Source organism: Lissotriton vulgaris, chromosome 3_1 (assembly GCF_964263255.1).
Source record: "Lissotriton vulgaris chromosome 3_1, aLisVul1.2, whole genome shotgun sequence".
NCBI lineage: Eukaryota > Metazoa > Chordata > Amphibia > Caudata > Salamandridae > Lissotriton > Lissotriton vulgaris.
In genome coordinates, this window is record NC_141689.1 from 169,358,273 (window position 1) to 169,375,076 (window position 16,804).

A 16,804-nucleotide genomic window follows, 5' to 3' on the forward strand; every position below is an offset into this window, starting at 1 on the left:
TCAGTGTTGGGTGCAACAGACACTTAAATATGTATGTGCACAGCAGGGGTTGGCAGATGTGGGTGTTGGACTAGCGTGTGGATTGACCTGTGAGGGATATCCGCCCACATGCAGGTAGCGTGGTGGATCCAGGGCTCGAGTCGGGGATACATGCAGGTACACGGCGTCCCCCACTCTCTTCACAGGGTGGACGCCGTCCCCCCTTCCAAGAAACTGAGCCCCACGGAAATATGCTGAACGTGTCCTGGTGTAATTTTCAGACACCGGACACGTTCAGCACGTGACGTCATGAGGTCATTTGCATATTGCCACTCCCCCCACTTCTTTTTATAGGACTTTTGCCCTGAGCGGATCTGACCAAAGGCAGCGCATTGAAGCCAACCCTTGCTCCACAAACCCAACAACATGAGGAGAGGGTGTTGGGCACGACAAAAATAAATGCATGATAGCATCACAAAATGTTAAAAAACTTGCCTAAAAAGCATGGATAAAGTCCAATTACAATGTATTTTTTTTTGCATATCTTGAGGTATGTTTAAGCCTATCTTTGAAATTGGAATTTTTGGGGGAAAAAAACAAAAACAAAGTACAGTAATGGTTAAGAATTAAAAACTGAAACCCCCTGAAATTTCCCATTTATTGTAAATTCTGTAATTCATTACTCACACACCAGCCAAGCAAACCATAACTCACACACCAAATGGAGTGTTGATCGCTCCACCCGCAATGGAACTGATCACATCACAAATGAGAGAAGTGATCTCTTGGTAACGTGATATGTGATGTTACCATTATCAATGAGAGAACTGTGACAACAGTGTCATTTCCTGCTCTGGGTATGTGCTTACTATGAAGATGTTCTTACTGTTAGGCATTATTAATATTGTTGTCTTTATATATGGCGCAATAATAATAATGCCCAACAGTAAGAACATCTTAATAGTAGGCATGAATTTTGTGAGACAATATGTATTGTTTTTACTTGCACTGTCGCAAATAAATTGTGTTCAGAATTTAGGATATATCTTTCTTCAGGGTTTGTGCTTGAGAACATGTGATGGAAATATTTGTCAAAAGCAGATAAAAGAAACAAATAAAAAAGCCATGAAACGGGTGGCTTAAGAAATCAGCGGAGACAGAGATAAGTCTATAAAAAATGCAGCAATACTAGCAAGTATTTCACTGCAGCCTGTCTACTTATCTCACTCTGGTTCTCCATCTCACACTATGTCTCTCTGTCTCTATCTCACTCACACTCTATATATATATCTTTATGGGAGCACTGAGAACCTATCCTCAGTAATTCTCAAAAATATTTTCTAACATGATTTCTTGTGTTTCTGTATTTTACATCTCAGCAAATGAAATTCTGGTACGTGGAAAAATGACTGAAGGATCCCAATCAATCAATCAATCAGAGACATTTATAGAGCGCACTACTTACCCGGAGGGTCTCAAGGCGCTTGAGACCCTCCGGGTCCCAAAGAGTGGTGGCTGCTTACTGAATGGACATGGAGCGGTCTGAAACTGAAGATGGTCCTAACAGTGTACAGCCAATTATATATCCTTTCCACCCAACAATGAAGACGCGTCAGCATCCCTGGATCAGTTTTTATCAGATCCGTAGAAATGTCCCCAGGTGTTCCTCGATCATTGGTACGGTCCCAACTGGAGGTAGGATAGCGCATCATCTATTTAACGGGGAATTAGGAGACATGAAGGAGTGCTGGCTCCGGCTCAATGTGCCAGAACGCCATTAAGTGATCACGCAGCGCAGGCTCTGAAGATCCCCCTTCACAAGTGCATGCAGATGTGGGAGATAATGTCTGCAATCGGTCAGCCAAGCAATCTCATTTCACCAGACTAATGAGCAGGCAAGCAAGGAGAAACATTGACGAACCCAACTGTGTCCCGGCATTGAGTGGCTGGATATTATCCAACACTGTAGAGGAAGAGCTTTGGAGAAAGACAATATTTGGCTGCATAAGTCCTCTGAATTTTAATAAATAGTTAAACATGTAGTTTTATGGAACTCAATGTTCTTTCTTTGAGTCTTGTCCCACTATATGTTGGTACTTTGGCTCAGTACGCTCAGCTTTAACTTCGGCAACGACTCAAAGGTGTTGAGTTTGAATCCTGACAGAGCAATTTCAGACTGACATTCTTCTGAGGTTGGCAAGTTAATTAACATTACATTATTTGCAATGCCTACCAGGTGCTGTATGAAGCTCTTTATCAAAACGTCTTGTTCTTGCATAACAGTTAACCAACACATGACTCCATGACGCTGAGACATAGCTTTTCCTGTTTACTTTTTTTTAGGTGTGTTTGTCCACTTGGTTATTTAAACGGAACCAAAAATGTAAATCCCAGAATGCTCTGACAACAATTAGAAGAAAACTAGGGTTCCAAGTGATCTAGAGGCATCTGGTAAGCCTGAAAATACTTGTGCGCTCTATACTGACGTTAGATCGATAGTGGAATACTTCGAGCCACAGTGACTTGGACATGGCCTACACACTGCACACTACACACACATCTCTCCTGTAAACTCATTAGCCTCCGGTTTCCATCCTTACAAAGCCTATACAGAGAGTGCTGGCGGGTCTTTCTTAGAGTTGATGAATGTGGGACATACGCCAAAACGTGTGGGCTGTCCCATCTGCTGCATTGAGAGATGATACACTCTAAAAAGATTGTTGTATACAACCACCACCCTTAGGCAAATGTCTTACCTGTCAAACTCTACACAAGGCCCACAGTGTTTTGTGTAACATTAATAGTGCCTATAACTTTATTCCCAACACTCCAAGTCCATAATGTAAGACTGATTACATTTCTACCTTTTCAAATTTCCGTTCAGTGCATTGTGTAGTCTAAACATTTGACAAACAATAGAGAAGGACACATTTACAATTCCCTCAATGTATTGGAAGTGCTGGTTCAGAGCAGGAGCTGCTGCTTATTTAGCTACTTGGTGAGTGTTTGAAAAATATATCCATGGTAAGTAAAGCGTTCATGGCATACACGAAAAAGTAAATTTATGTACAATACACTTTCATATATTGCAAAGAAATTGCTGATATAATAGTGGGTGCCGCCTTCATGAAATAATTGTCATCTAGAACATTAAGTATTTTAATAATAATTCTGTTACCATTTTTTATTGTATTCTATTTCCGCAGAAATATTATGGGTAACCTGTTTGTTTCATTGCACTAGGAATCGTTTTTTTTTTGTACTGTACTATTGTATAGTAAGTGGAGGAGTTGTCTTCTGGTGATTTGAAATTTTAATTTGGAAAAAGGAAAACTGATATTTATTACTGCCATTCTTTAAAGAAAACTGTCTGATCCTTGGAAAACAATTTATCTTCACACGAAGAAATTAAAACCATTTTATGCTCTTTTTAGGTCTCGCCTGTCGATGCGCATGCGCATCGAGCAAGCGAGACTATGGGGGCTTATCCACTCTTTATCCACTGCAAGGAATCGTGGCGATTCCTTGCAGTGCCCGTGACTTTTAAGCTCAATGCGCATGCGCATTGAGCTTAAAAGCGCGTGCACGTCCGTCTTGTTTTACCCGCTCCGCCCCCTCCGCTTCCCGCCGTGTCGCATTTCTCCTCCCCCCTCCCCTCTCTTCCCTCCGTCTTGTTTGTTTATTTTACCCGCTCCGCCCCCTCCCCTTCCCGCCGTGTCGCATTTCTCCTCCCCCCTCCCCTCTCTTCCCTCCGTCTTGTTTGTTTATTTTACCCGCTCCGCCCCCTCCCCTGCCCGCCGTGTCGCATTTTTTTTTAAATCCCCACTTTTTCCCTCCCTACCCCCCATCAATGTCAACACTGACGCCGTGCTCTGCTGCTTGTTTTTTTTCTTCCTCACTTCTAGCTGCTGCAATTCCAGTCCAGCAGCCTGGGCGACGGAGGGAGGATTTGCAAGCAGAGCTGCTCCCATTTGCAATCAATTTCCGTGGAATTTGGCAATGATTTAAATGCTTACTTTTTTCCGCATTTTTGTTAGCACAGAGCTGTGGCATTATCGAACCGGCGTCGATCTCTTTCTGCTTACTGAATTTGCCAATGATTTAAATGCTTATTTTTTCCGCATTTTTGTTAGCACAGAGCTGTGGCATTATCGAACCGGCGTCGATCTCTTTCTGCTTACTCAACAAGGCGCACTGTTGACAAACACTGATGAGCCAACTGGTTTAACGAGGATAGCGATGTTGGCCACCCCTCACCCTCACCCTCACTCACCCTCAACCCCTCACCCTCACTCACCCTCAACCCCTCACCCTCATTCACCCTCACCCTCACTCACCCTCACCCTCGACCCCCCCCCTCAACACCTCACCCTCACCCTCACTCACCCTCACTCACCCTCACTCACCCTCAACCCCTCACCCTCACTCACCCTCAACCCCTCACCCTCAACCCTTCACTCACCCTCAACCCCTCACCCTCAACCCCTCACCCTCACCCTCAATCACCTCACTCACCCTCAACCCCTCACCCTCACTCACCCTCACCCTCACTCACCCTCAACACCTCACCCTCACTCACCCTCAACCCCTCACCCTCAACCCCTCACTCACCCTCACTCTCACTCATCCTCACTCACCCTCAACCCCTCACCCTCACTCACCCTCAACCCCTCACCCTCACTCACCCTCAACCCCTCACCCTCACTCACCCTCAACCCCTCACCCTCAACCACTCACCCTCACTCACCCTCAACTCCTCCCCCTCGACCCCTCCCCCTCAACCCCTCACCCTCCCTCACTCACCCTCACTCACCCTCAACCCCTCACCCTCACTCACCCTCAACCCCTCACCCTCAACCCCTCACCCTCACTCACCCTCAACCCCTCACCCTCAACCCCTCACCCTCAACCCCTCACCCTCACTCACCCTCACCCTCACTCACCCTCAACCCCTCTTCCTCAACCCCTCACCCTCACTCACCCTCAACCCCTCACCCTCAACCCCTCACCCTCACCCTCACTCACCCTCACCCTCACCCTCAACCCCTCACCCTCACTCACCCTCAACCCCTCACCCTCACTCACCCTCAACCCCTCACCCTCAACCCCTCACCCTCAACTTCTCACCCTCAACCCCTCACTCACCCTCACTCTCACTCACCCTCACTCACCCTCAACCCCTCACCCTCACTCACCCTCAACCCCTCACCCTCACTCACCCTCAACCCCTCACCCTCACTCACCCTCAACCCCTCACCCTCACTCACCCTCAACCCCTCACCCTCACTCACCCTCAACCCCTCACCCTCAACCCCTCACCCTCACTCACCCTCAACCCCTCACCCTCACTCACCATCAACCACTCACCCTCACTCACCCTCAACCCCTCACCCTCACTCACCCTCAGTCACCCTCACCCACCCTCACTCACCCTCACTCATCCTCACTCACCCTCAACCCCTCACCCTCACTCACCCTCAACCCCTCACCCTCAACCCCTCACTCATCCTCACTCACCCTCAACCCCTCACCCTCACTCACCCTCACCCACCCTCAACCCCTCACCCTCACTCAGCCTCAAACCCTCACCCTCACTCACCCTCACTCACCCTCAACCCCTCACCCTCACTCACCCTCACTCACCCTCACCCACCCTCAACACCTCATCCTCACTCACCCTCACCCTCACTCACCCTCAACCCCTCACCCTCACTCACACTCACTCACCCTCATCCTCACTCACCCTCAACCCCTCACCCTCAATCCCTCACCCTCACTCACCCTCACTCACCCTCACTCACCCTCACTCACCCTCAACCCCTCACCCTCACTCACCCTCAACCCCTCACCCTCAACCCCTCACTCTCACTCATCCTCACTCACCCTCAACCCCTCACCCTCACTCACCCTCAACCCCTAACCCTCACTCACCCTCACTCACCCTCACTCACCCTCACTCACCCTCACTCACCCTCACTCACCCTCACCCTCACTCACCCTCACTCACCCTCACTCACCCTCACTCACCCTCACGCACCCTCACTCACCCTCACTCACCCTCACTCACCCTCACTCACCCTCACTCACCCTTACTCACCCTCACTCACCCTCAACCCCTCACCCTCACTCACCCTCAACCCCTCACTCACCCTCACCCTCACTCACCCTCACCCTCACTCACCCTCACTCAGCGCAACCACAGCATCTTAAACTAAATATATTTAATAAACTTTAAGCTATTGGCAATATAAAATAAAATCCATTTTATTTACGTATTAATTATTATTTTTTTTTTAAAGCCATTGATTTTTTTATTTCAATACATATAAGTCACATATAAGTCCCGTTAATACAAAACATGTTGCTTTACAAATGCTAGAGGTGTCACATTTACAAAAATTATAACTATTGGCTTTGTAAAGAAGAAAGCTTTTAATTTCGCTATTTAGAAAAAAACAACACATAAATAAAAAACAAAAAAATAAATAACACCTACAGCTCAAACTTTACTACTGCGAGACCTATTGCATTTCCAATGCTTGTTAAACAAAGGGGGCATTTATATTTACCAATGAAGTCGTGTATAAGTGATTTAATTCTGTCTTAGTCATGTTTTTAACTTTATATAACTATGCTTGCACTTTAGAAATTGAGATATAATGTTGGATGTGTAGCATGTCTTTTAAGATGAACAATCGAATAAAGACTTCTTTTGACTTGACTTGACTTGACTTGACTTATTTACAGCTAAATAGAATGATGCCGAGGATTGCCATTCTACACTGATGACAATCAATTTTGCAAAGAAAATGAACAGAAACAAAGAATGGCAACAAACACAGAGTTATGACAATAATTACTGTACTGGCACTTATCGCATGAAAATAAGGCAATAAAAAACAAAACAAAAATTAGAAAATTAAAAGCATAAAAGGCAATTTAGTTACAAAACACAGTTCATATGGGCCTTAAAGCTGAAATCTGAATTCCATGCTATCTTCAAACAATTAGGAAGAAACAATGTGGAAAAGCTCTTATGGGAACCTACCTCTGGAAAAAAATGGGCTGAATGTAATGCCCTCCGCAGGTCTCAAAGCAAGGCCAGAGCAGCAGCCGCGAGTCCGCCCACAAGATATCGAACCACCTGAAAAAAGGAATCAAATTTTAGATTAGAAACACATCTCCAGTGTGACAGATAACACAATTCTGTATTGCATTGAATGGCAGATATTACACATCTGTTTACCAAATAATGGTCTAGTAAGTAAGTAATTATCGTGTGACCCCAATCTGCAAATCCCATTCAAATTCTGGTCTACGGTCACTTTAACCCTTCTATTTCTTTTAAGGTCAATATCCCACAAATTAGCAATTTAATCTCCATTTTCCTCTATTTACCAGACTATTCATATTAAACCTAAGCTTTCTGACTATGGAACCTCTTGAAATACCTTAAACTGAACATAATGGACACTACAGTAAACATATAAATGCATCAAAAGTTAATGTGCCACGCCCCAGAATGTATACAATATTCACTGCAAATTCACAAAATTAATTAAGTGAATACATTGTGCGAATAATTTTTCCACTTAATATCTATAATCTTCAAAAAATGTATTACAAAAACGATGAATGGCAGATATATGGAATTGAATAAGATGTTGATTGCAATGACTACAACCCTCGTAGAAAAATATTAAAATGAACAAAATTATTATTATGATACAAACTGAGATAAGTATGTCACTGTCTGAAATGCACAACACACTGTGCAATAAAAATCACCAGCAGTTAATATGGAATGAATGTAAATGAATATGATGTGTCATAATGCATATGACACATTGACAAGAATGTAACATACATTGATATAAAATAAACTCAATTAAATAGAACACACATATACATAAAATGATTTAAAAGAATGAATATCACAAACGTTAAAATGAATACCCTAAGTTAATTGCATAGATTGAAACTAATGCAACATGTCAAAATTATCATAGTCTGTGAAAAAATGAAGATGGCAAACATTATGACGCTGTGACATACAGTGACATCCTGAATGCACCCTTTCAGTTAAATATGCTCCGTCTTTAAAACTATATGACATACATTGAAATAAAATGATGGATGTTGATGGAAATATGACCTACAGATTATCAGATCACTGTGAGCAACACCAATGTGTAATACTAATTTCAGGGTGTGTGATATGTATTTTGATACCTGTCAGCTACAATACAGCATATGCCATATTCATTTAAAAATGTCATTGATTCCAATGAGTATAATTGTTCCATCAAATTTAATTTTAATTTTGAGGAGTGGTTTATATCAATTCAAGTTCCTGTCTTACTAATGTAAGAGTATATATTTTATGTAAGTCATTTCTTGGAAATTTCACATTTACGTTAAAAACTATCTGTGCAAATTTGAAAATAAATTGAATAGAAGCTGGACATAATATTTGTATGCACACATTGCCCCAGGATGGTATTACTATTAGAATGAACACAGTTCCCTATCTTGTCTAAATCATATACATTTTAATTAATCATTTGTTTTTCCTCCCTTGCCACCTGAATCTCAAATGCAAATGTAGTTGCTCCCTCACTTAGCAGATGATCAACTTGTCTGAATTGTGCACTGCCTCTAAGCAGCTTGATTTCATAGCAGGCACAGCTGGCGCCTAATGCCTTGCCCATCAGGGGCTCTAAGATACACTCAGCATGACACTTCATGGCTTACTTAGAGATAAACAGAGATCGGAAAGTTTCCGCAGACATTCCTGTCATCAGACTGTCTGTAAGAGGTCTATTGCATGGTCTGCACACATGGCCTGTATATCTATGTGTGTGTACATAGCACACAGACTACAACTGAAAACTTGGTTATTCAACCTCTAAACAATTTCATGAGACCATACAGGAGAGTAAACAAATTGTACAGCGCCGAGACGCCTGCGGGCAATTGTTTGCGCTTAACAAATGCTAAAAATAAATAAATAAATAAATTTAGATTTTAGGCTCTTAATAAAACACGATTTGCACTACCGAAGAGAGCCTGTGTGTATTAATCTTAGAATATATAAAAGATTGAGGGAGAACCTGCAAGGTTTGAAAGTTAAGCCTTGTAGGTTGCACTCAATGGTTAGAAGTAGGCACGTCACTCATCCAGGGTGATAACTTGTGGCCTCTGTGGAACATGAGGATCTCTGCAACTAGATCATTAACCAAATGAGCTATCTCAAATAATGCACAAAGTGAGACCTATACATAAGAAGTTAAGCTCTAAAGCAGGCATGTTAACCCTTTTATGCTATTTTATAATGATTTTGACTATTTTATAATGCTTAGGACAGCGCCTAGACACCCTTGGGTATATTTTATTGTTTATCAAAAAGGAGATAGGACACTTGTGACCACTTATTCCAAGAGATTTGAAAAAGCCCTCATAAACGCTGCGTATCTCGAGAAGCGGTATATGTCATGCTTTATAAATTCTTCATATTTCATTCATTCAACTAGAGACAACATAAAGGCATTATACACATATTTATCTGCATAAGGTTTTCAATGGGTGGGTCCTGTTAGAGATTAGCACTGGCAAATTCAAACCGGGCGTTGAAACAGACCCATGCTGGGTTCTCTTTATTTCTCGTTCAGATCCCGTCTCCCAAGCATAAAAAGACAGAAGCTGTAAGATAAAGGAAAACAAATACCTGAGTGAAAAGCTTGGAGCTTAGTACCCGGTTCACCTGGAGGGAGAGGAGGAGGACTTGGAAGAGGAGGAGAATGGATGGCAAAGTAAAAACGCCTAAGTCCAGGATCACCAGAAGAACCAGTAGGGCGTGGGCAAAGAACAACAGAAGCAGGAAGCGAAGCAAGACAAAGACCATAAGTGCCAGCACCAGGAGAATCCGAAATATTAAAGTCAAATAAGACCTAAGTCGGGAATACCATGGGTAACGGGATCTGGACCTAAGAGGACCAAAACTATGAACACCTGGATGAATAGGACAGAGTCAACTGGGCAAAGACCAGGTGGATCAAGATTGTGGAAGCAAGTCTATGAAGATCAGGTGGACCAGGGCAAGCAGGAATATGACCAGAAGAACCAAGACCATGAGGACCAGCATGAGGAGGACTAGCATCACTAGCATTAGGATGAAGTGGACCAAGAGAAGGAAAAGATGCAACAGGAACCAGACATGGGAGGACCTGGAACAAGAACAGTGCCGGGACCATGAGGACTGAGGAAACCGCAACCAGCAGGCTTACCGAAAGGGCCAAGAGTAGGTGAACTGGCAGGAACAGAGGGACCAGGCTGGAACATGACCATGAGGAGCAGAAACAGGGGGCCAGGAAGAACATGGGTGGCTGCAGGAGAACTGGTCTCAAGAAGACATGAGCAGAACCAGCAGCATCTTGAAATGGAGCATGAGCTGGAGAAGGATTAAGGCGAGAATGGCCACGACAAAGGTAACCAGAAGAACCAGGACCAAGAAAACCAGGAGAAGCATCATGTGGGGATCAGGACCAAAAATAACAGACCTGGAAAACATCTCAAGACCTGGCCCTAGAAGAGGACAAGGAGGATGAGGAGCAGGACCATAAGGAAAGGCTAAAAAAGGAAGCGCATATGGAAGAGCAAATGGAGTATCAGGAAGGCGAGGGGGGTCAGGACGAGGGATGGGAGGAACAGGGACCCACAAGAGAACCAGGAGAAAGAATAGGGCCAGGAGAGGACCTGGACAACAAAAGCACCAGGGAGGAAAAAGGAGAGGAGGAGGAAAGGAAGTAGGAGGAAAAGGAGGGAGACTGGACAAGGAGGAAGAGATGCACCAAGATGAGGCTGAGAGGCCTTTGTGATGAACTAAATACACTAGAATAGCTTAACCATAAAATTTCCTTGTTGGCTATGTCCTTTGGGGCAGAATTTGCCCAAAATAATGCATAGGTTGGGGGCCAGTGACTTCACTCCTCATGAACCCACCCATCGTGTCTTTCCACTGTTGTGACCAATTTATATTATTCCGGAGAAAAATGTTTCCATTTCAAAAAATGCATTCACAAAAGTTCTTTGCATAATGTTGTCCTAAGGCTTGAAATCTTCAAATGTAATGTCTTCAAGGACAATTCAGGGGCTGCGAACAATAAATCAATCTTTCATAAGGGGTATGCATTTATTCTAATGATCCCTGTAAAGCCAATGGAAATGAGTAAAGATGTTATGTACTACTAATGTGTAGTAAGTGTTGCTGTTACTGCTTAGATCATATTCAAAAGTCATGTTATGTTACTTTGTATTGTACAGCATCTTTCTAGAATTGTTATAGCCTTGTAGCACTGATGGTCTTCGTGGTTTTTTTCCCCTTGAATAATGAATTTCCTGTCAGATTCTATTTGGTACAACGCATACCCCCTTGTTTTCCCATGTCTGTATAGCACATTGTCTCCTTGTAAATTTCATTGTCCCCTTATGCTGTTTCATATCTTCCCGGTAGCCATATCTTCAAGCGCCCATGCCTTCCTTATGTCCTGCCGTGTCTGTGTGTCTTGCAGGCTTCTATAGTTGGTATGCACCAACTCTTACATCTCCCCAGGACCTATCCAGTGTCTATACAATGACTTCCCAACATCTTGTCAGTGCACTTGCCAGACTATTGCCGTAATGTGCTTCCTCCTGCCAGTTCCCTGTCTCAAAGTCTGTCCATACCTCACGGTGTCCATGTCTTCTGATGTTCATGTTTTTTCATGTCTGTGTCTTTCTGTGTCTGTTTTGGCCATATTTCATTTTTCCTGTGACTACCCACTGGCCATCCATGCGTTTTGAACAATCCACGACCCAATCAATGATTATTCACATGTCCGGAACTGACAGACAAGTGTAAGACGGGGGTAATTTCTTGGGAAATTATTGGAGTAACAATTCATAGCATGGAAGGTGAACATGAGCTCAATTTAAGAGAGAGAAGTAAGGCCAGATAGAGTATCTCTTTCAAAGACCAGAGTTACCCATTGTCCAAATCCATCACTACTGTGACAGCTATCCTTCAGGTCATAGGTCAGTCGGGGGTTACACGGTCGCAATTGTAACAATTTAGGTTCTTCACCACATAATTATTGGATTCCGCCTGATTGACTAAATAACCCACTGTAACACTTCACTTTCATGGGGTAGTGAAGTCAAGCAACCAAGACTTACTTCAGGATGTAATTATGGTGATTACGGGTAAGAAACTCAGACTACAGTCCAGTCCAGCCATCTCTTTGCTTAAAAGAGAAGTACATAAGAATAAAAAACTATATATAAAATTGCAATAAACACTTCAAACAACAAATGCATTCTGGTCGACAGATCCAGTCATGCACATATTTAAAATACCTATCTATAAAGTACAAAAAATCAAAATAGAACAAAAGCTCGACCGTGGGACGGTTTGCAGAACCCGAGATCTACTCTAAAGAATTGGGGTATTGAAATGTAATAGCTAACTTTGCATAAATCAAAGATATACTTGAAAGGCCAAAGTAACAGTTGTAGGGGTTTTGATAACTGTGATTTAGTTTCGATTTGTGTTCTGGTTTGTGACCAGTCCATCTCCTACAACGTCATAGCTTCTGCTATGAAGTTCCAAGAAATGCACAATGAAGTCCACCACCAAAAGAATGTAGTGCCAACCCAATGCATGCCAAGTAAAACAGCCTTTCCTGAGTGTCGGGTGTCTGGCGATGGTCACTCAATGTCCAGTTATCAGTACACAGGTAAAAGACAAGCACAATTTAAAGCTCTGTGCACTGTTTTCAAAGCATGAAGAGCAGTGGCCCAGATTTAGAGAGTAAGTGCTTAGAATGGTATGTGCCTGAGAGAGCGTTGCGCTCCTCCGAAGGCAGACTAGTTGCGGTGCCCCAAATAAAAATAGCCAGTTGGGGAGGAAACAGCTTTTCCTACTGTGCAGCGAAAGCCTGGAACAGTGCATCTCAGGAACGCCGTGGAGCTCCTCTCTTTTAGAAAGGGGCTGAAGACTTGGTTATTCAGGGAATAGGCCCCGTGTGTCCTCTTGGGAGTCAGTGTGTAGCGCCAGGACACCCTTGGGTATAAATGCGCTTTATAAGCTCCTAATAATAATAATCTATAGTCCGAGAACACTGAAACCAGTCACTGGAGGGTCCATTAGTCGTTTGAAGGCCTGACTTGACCTAGGGTACTGCCCTGGGTTTAAACCACAAAATCTTCAGAAAGGCTGGACTCAAACTAAAATGCAAATGATTCTGGAATCAAAACAACCCCCTTCAGCCTACGGCATAATACCCACGGCAAAGGATTGCTACAGATCCCAGAGGGGGGTTTTGGGTCAGTAAAGGCACCCTATGAGCACAGGAAGAGTTGTGCTGGATCAGACTTGCTCCTTTGCAGTCCTGTAGTCTGAGCCTGCTCCACACACAGATGTTATCCCGTTTGGTCAATCTTTGATGGAACCGCAAGCTGGAGGCATTGGTGCTCCATGACGGTCTTGGCCAGTCTGTCTAGCTGTCTGTCCCCCACGGGTCCTTCCCGCCTGTGGGGCTTGGCTCTTCTCTGCAGCTCAATGCCTCCTCCTTGCAGTCTCAGTCCAGATCCTCAAGCAGCTGGTAGATGCTGTTGAGATCCTTATGGGTCAGCAGGGAAGCCGTTCCAAAGTGTCTCTTGGCTTCTGACTATTCCGAGGGAAAGTAACAACCTGCGGACGTCCAACTCTTCAATATTCGGGGTGAGTATGATCTCCGTGGACGCCTTTAGGCAACAATGAACAACACACAAGTTAGAGAGGCGAATACTTATCTTTCTTTGAGGGTGATCTGCTTTTTGTAATTCTTGGAGGGACCCCTCCAAGTTTGAGGGTCGTAGTCCCAGCAGAATCAACTAGAAGTCAATCGCAGCAGCTCTGTTCACATCCTGAGTCCAGTTTTTGGTGGCTCAGAAAGTTCCGTGAAATTGCTTGCGATGAGACAATCTCCTGAAGGAATGCAGATACAGGCAGGAAGCAGTGGACCGGTCAGTTAAATGTTGCCATGGGGACTGCAGCGACATCATTGGGGCTGGTAGTTTACCTTCCATCACACACAGAGGTAAATGGTTTTGGAAGGGGGCAGCCAATTGTCTACTTGCAGGCCCTGACATGGTCCCTGGCAGTCTCACACTAAAACCTCAACCATCTTGAGACACCTGAAGACATGGAGTCCAATGGACTCCGCTCCACCATTCACTCTTCAAGGCACCCATGTGAAACCAGGCACACTCTGGCATGCAGTTGAACTCCATACATGCTCCAGAGATATCCCAGATATTATAGAGGCAAAGGACTTCGATTGTATACATAGATTTTACTTGGAGGGAGTCAGTGGGCACTTCTGCCATGAGGGTACAGATATAAAGGTCTAACTGTGGCCTATGCTTTTGCCCCTGAGCTAGTCCATGCAAAGCTAGGGTTGGGTGATGGAAGCCATCCTCACAAAGTGATGTGAGGTTCCCCTTCATATCAGAGCCCTGCTCTGGTGTCTCAGTCAGTAAACAGTAAGACCAATAGTGTGCTGGCATGATTGCAGAAATCACAGAGGTAAAAACACAAAGCGCTGCACCGAAACCATACAAGGGCAGGGGGTCCCAGCTTCACAAAGTCATGCAAAGGGCTGTTGCCCCCTCAATTGTGCATGCTTGAACTAGTTATACAAATATAACTGTAAGAGAATGTCTGTACTGACATCTGAATGATAACTGAAGATAATGTACAGAAGATAATGTACAGTCCGACGCTTTGTAGCGCTTGGGTTCATGTATTCCCTTCTTGAGCCTTCAGCAGGTATTGTTAGATAACCGCAATGTTTGTACAGAGGTGGGGGTAGCGCATATATTCATATAGGTTGTTCTGGAGATGTGTAATGGCCAGCATGGGGTCTGCATCTATCTAGGAAGTGATTCAACCCCCACAGGTGGATTTTGAGTCTAAAGAAGTTCATGTACATCTAATACTACACACTCCTGTTGCACTTGTCAGTGACTCGGCCAGCGTTATCAAAATGTCTTAACTGGGTACAGGCAGATATGCATTGACTATAAAGAGAGCATATGGAGGATAAACAAATGTTCAGGCCAGTCAGAATGTGTGGGTCAAACACATTCCAAAGGCTGGAGAAAGTTGCTTTCATTCATTGTGGGATCTGCTCTCACGCGGACCCTTGTGCCGTGTGCACCTGAGAAAAAGGTGTGAGGGATGGACAGACGGGTGCCCTTCCCAGTGCAGAGAGGCTTGCTGACTCTGCCCCAACCCAGTGAACGCCATAGTGTTATTCTCTGCTTCCCAGGGATATGTCACCGTGAGGGCCACACAGGTCCTCGGTTGGCCTCTACCAAGGGCATCATGGGCGATCCTTGCTGTCTCTATGACAGGGCATCGCATGCCCTTTACAGCTTTCAACCAGTGCCTAGATAAGGATGGTCGTAATTGATACTGACAGTGGGTCATTCGTGAACCTGAGCCCGGTACCACTGCACCTGCTGCATTCATGCTAGGAGCGAAGTGCACAAGTCCTGGCACCCAGTCACGCAGGCCCGTACACCCTGAAGTAGAAAGGTCCGGAGCCAGCGCCTCGAAGCATCTATTATCAGGCTAAAAGTGGGTCAGGCATTTTAGAGTCCGTGTAGTTCTAGCGACATCTTCGAGATTTCCATTCCTTTCTGTAGAAGGAAGCAGGGCTGCAAAAGCTGCCTCGCGCTTTATGGATTTGATCAGCAAAGTCCTGGACTGACATCAAGGGATGCAGCCTGCGCGAGGCGCCACCTTTTCAGCATTTGCCTCTTTTTATCCGAGATGAACCTGTGTGCTCGTGCGCTGGCCGGGGCGCGCGCGCCACAACCGAGAGCGCGCCGTCGCCGCCCACTGCCTGCAACCCACACTGTGTGCTCGGAGTCGTGCGCTGGCCGGGGCGCGCGCACCCCACAGCTGAAAAGCGACCGACACTGTGTGCACGACGTGGTGCGGCCACAGAGAGCTAGCGCTTCTAACGTCAAGCGTGGAGGCCTTCAGGGCACGCGCAGCTGTGGAAATAAAGGAAATATTGTGAACAATATCTCTATTTTAGTTTATGGAAGTAGAAAATGATAAAGAGTCATGAGGAGTGGCAGAGAAGAAATCATATGAAACATTCTCATAGATGTACACTGCTCAAGTTGAACAGCTTTAACTGTTGTAGGCGCTTTATGAGATTAATAGTGACACTGAAGCAACCAAAATAAACAAGCAGCGCTATATAAAAAGTCTCAAATGACAAACATAATTTACAAATAAATAAACAATTGAATTCACATATCTAGTGGAACACGGACAGAAACGAGACGTGTCGCAAGTGAAGTATTTCATGAAGACATGCAAAAACAGGAGGAAAGGGTGAAGTAAAACTGATTTACACCCAAAAGTTAATCACTCCTAATTTTCGCTCCAGCTAGAGGCTTCCTAGAGAAACCGTGTGCCATCTTAATTTAACAGGTAGCTCTACCAAAATAGTCATTCATGGTGAGTGACGAATTAATGTTGCTGTTTGCTCCTTCAGGGTACAACTGTTTCCCATGATGACGTAGACGCCATGCAGGCTCCAGCCAATCATTCCCAGAGGATTTCAAGTAACAACAAGCAGATAGCAGGGTCCACAAGAATACAAACTATCACCGAGGAGAAGCTTCTTTTCTGTATTTATGATCCCAAACAAAACCTCAGGGTACTGTAACGCGCAGGGCGTGCTGATGCCGACAGGGACATGTTCAAGATGACTTTGGGCTGCTT

General features: G+C 44.6%; 1 protein-coding gene across 2 annotated transcripts in view; it reads right to left on the reverse strand.

The window, feature by feature from the left end:
• CNTFR (ciliary neurotrophic factor receptor) overlaps nt 1–16,804 on the reverse strand; it is an 857,892-nt gene that overhangs the window by 557,752 nt on the left and 283,336 nt on the right. For both annotated transcript variants that reach the window (XM_086960266.1, XM_086960267.1), the window contains exon 3: nt 7,028–7,123. The gene's annotated coding sequence lies outside the window, so the exon portion shown is untranslated. The remainder of the gene's footprint in view (nt 1–7,027; nt 7,124–16,804) is intronic.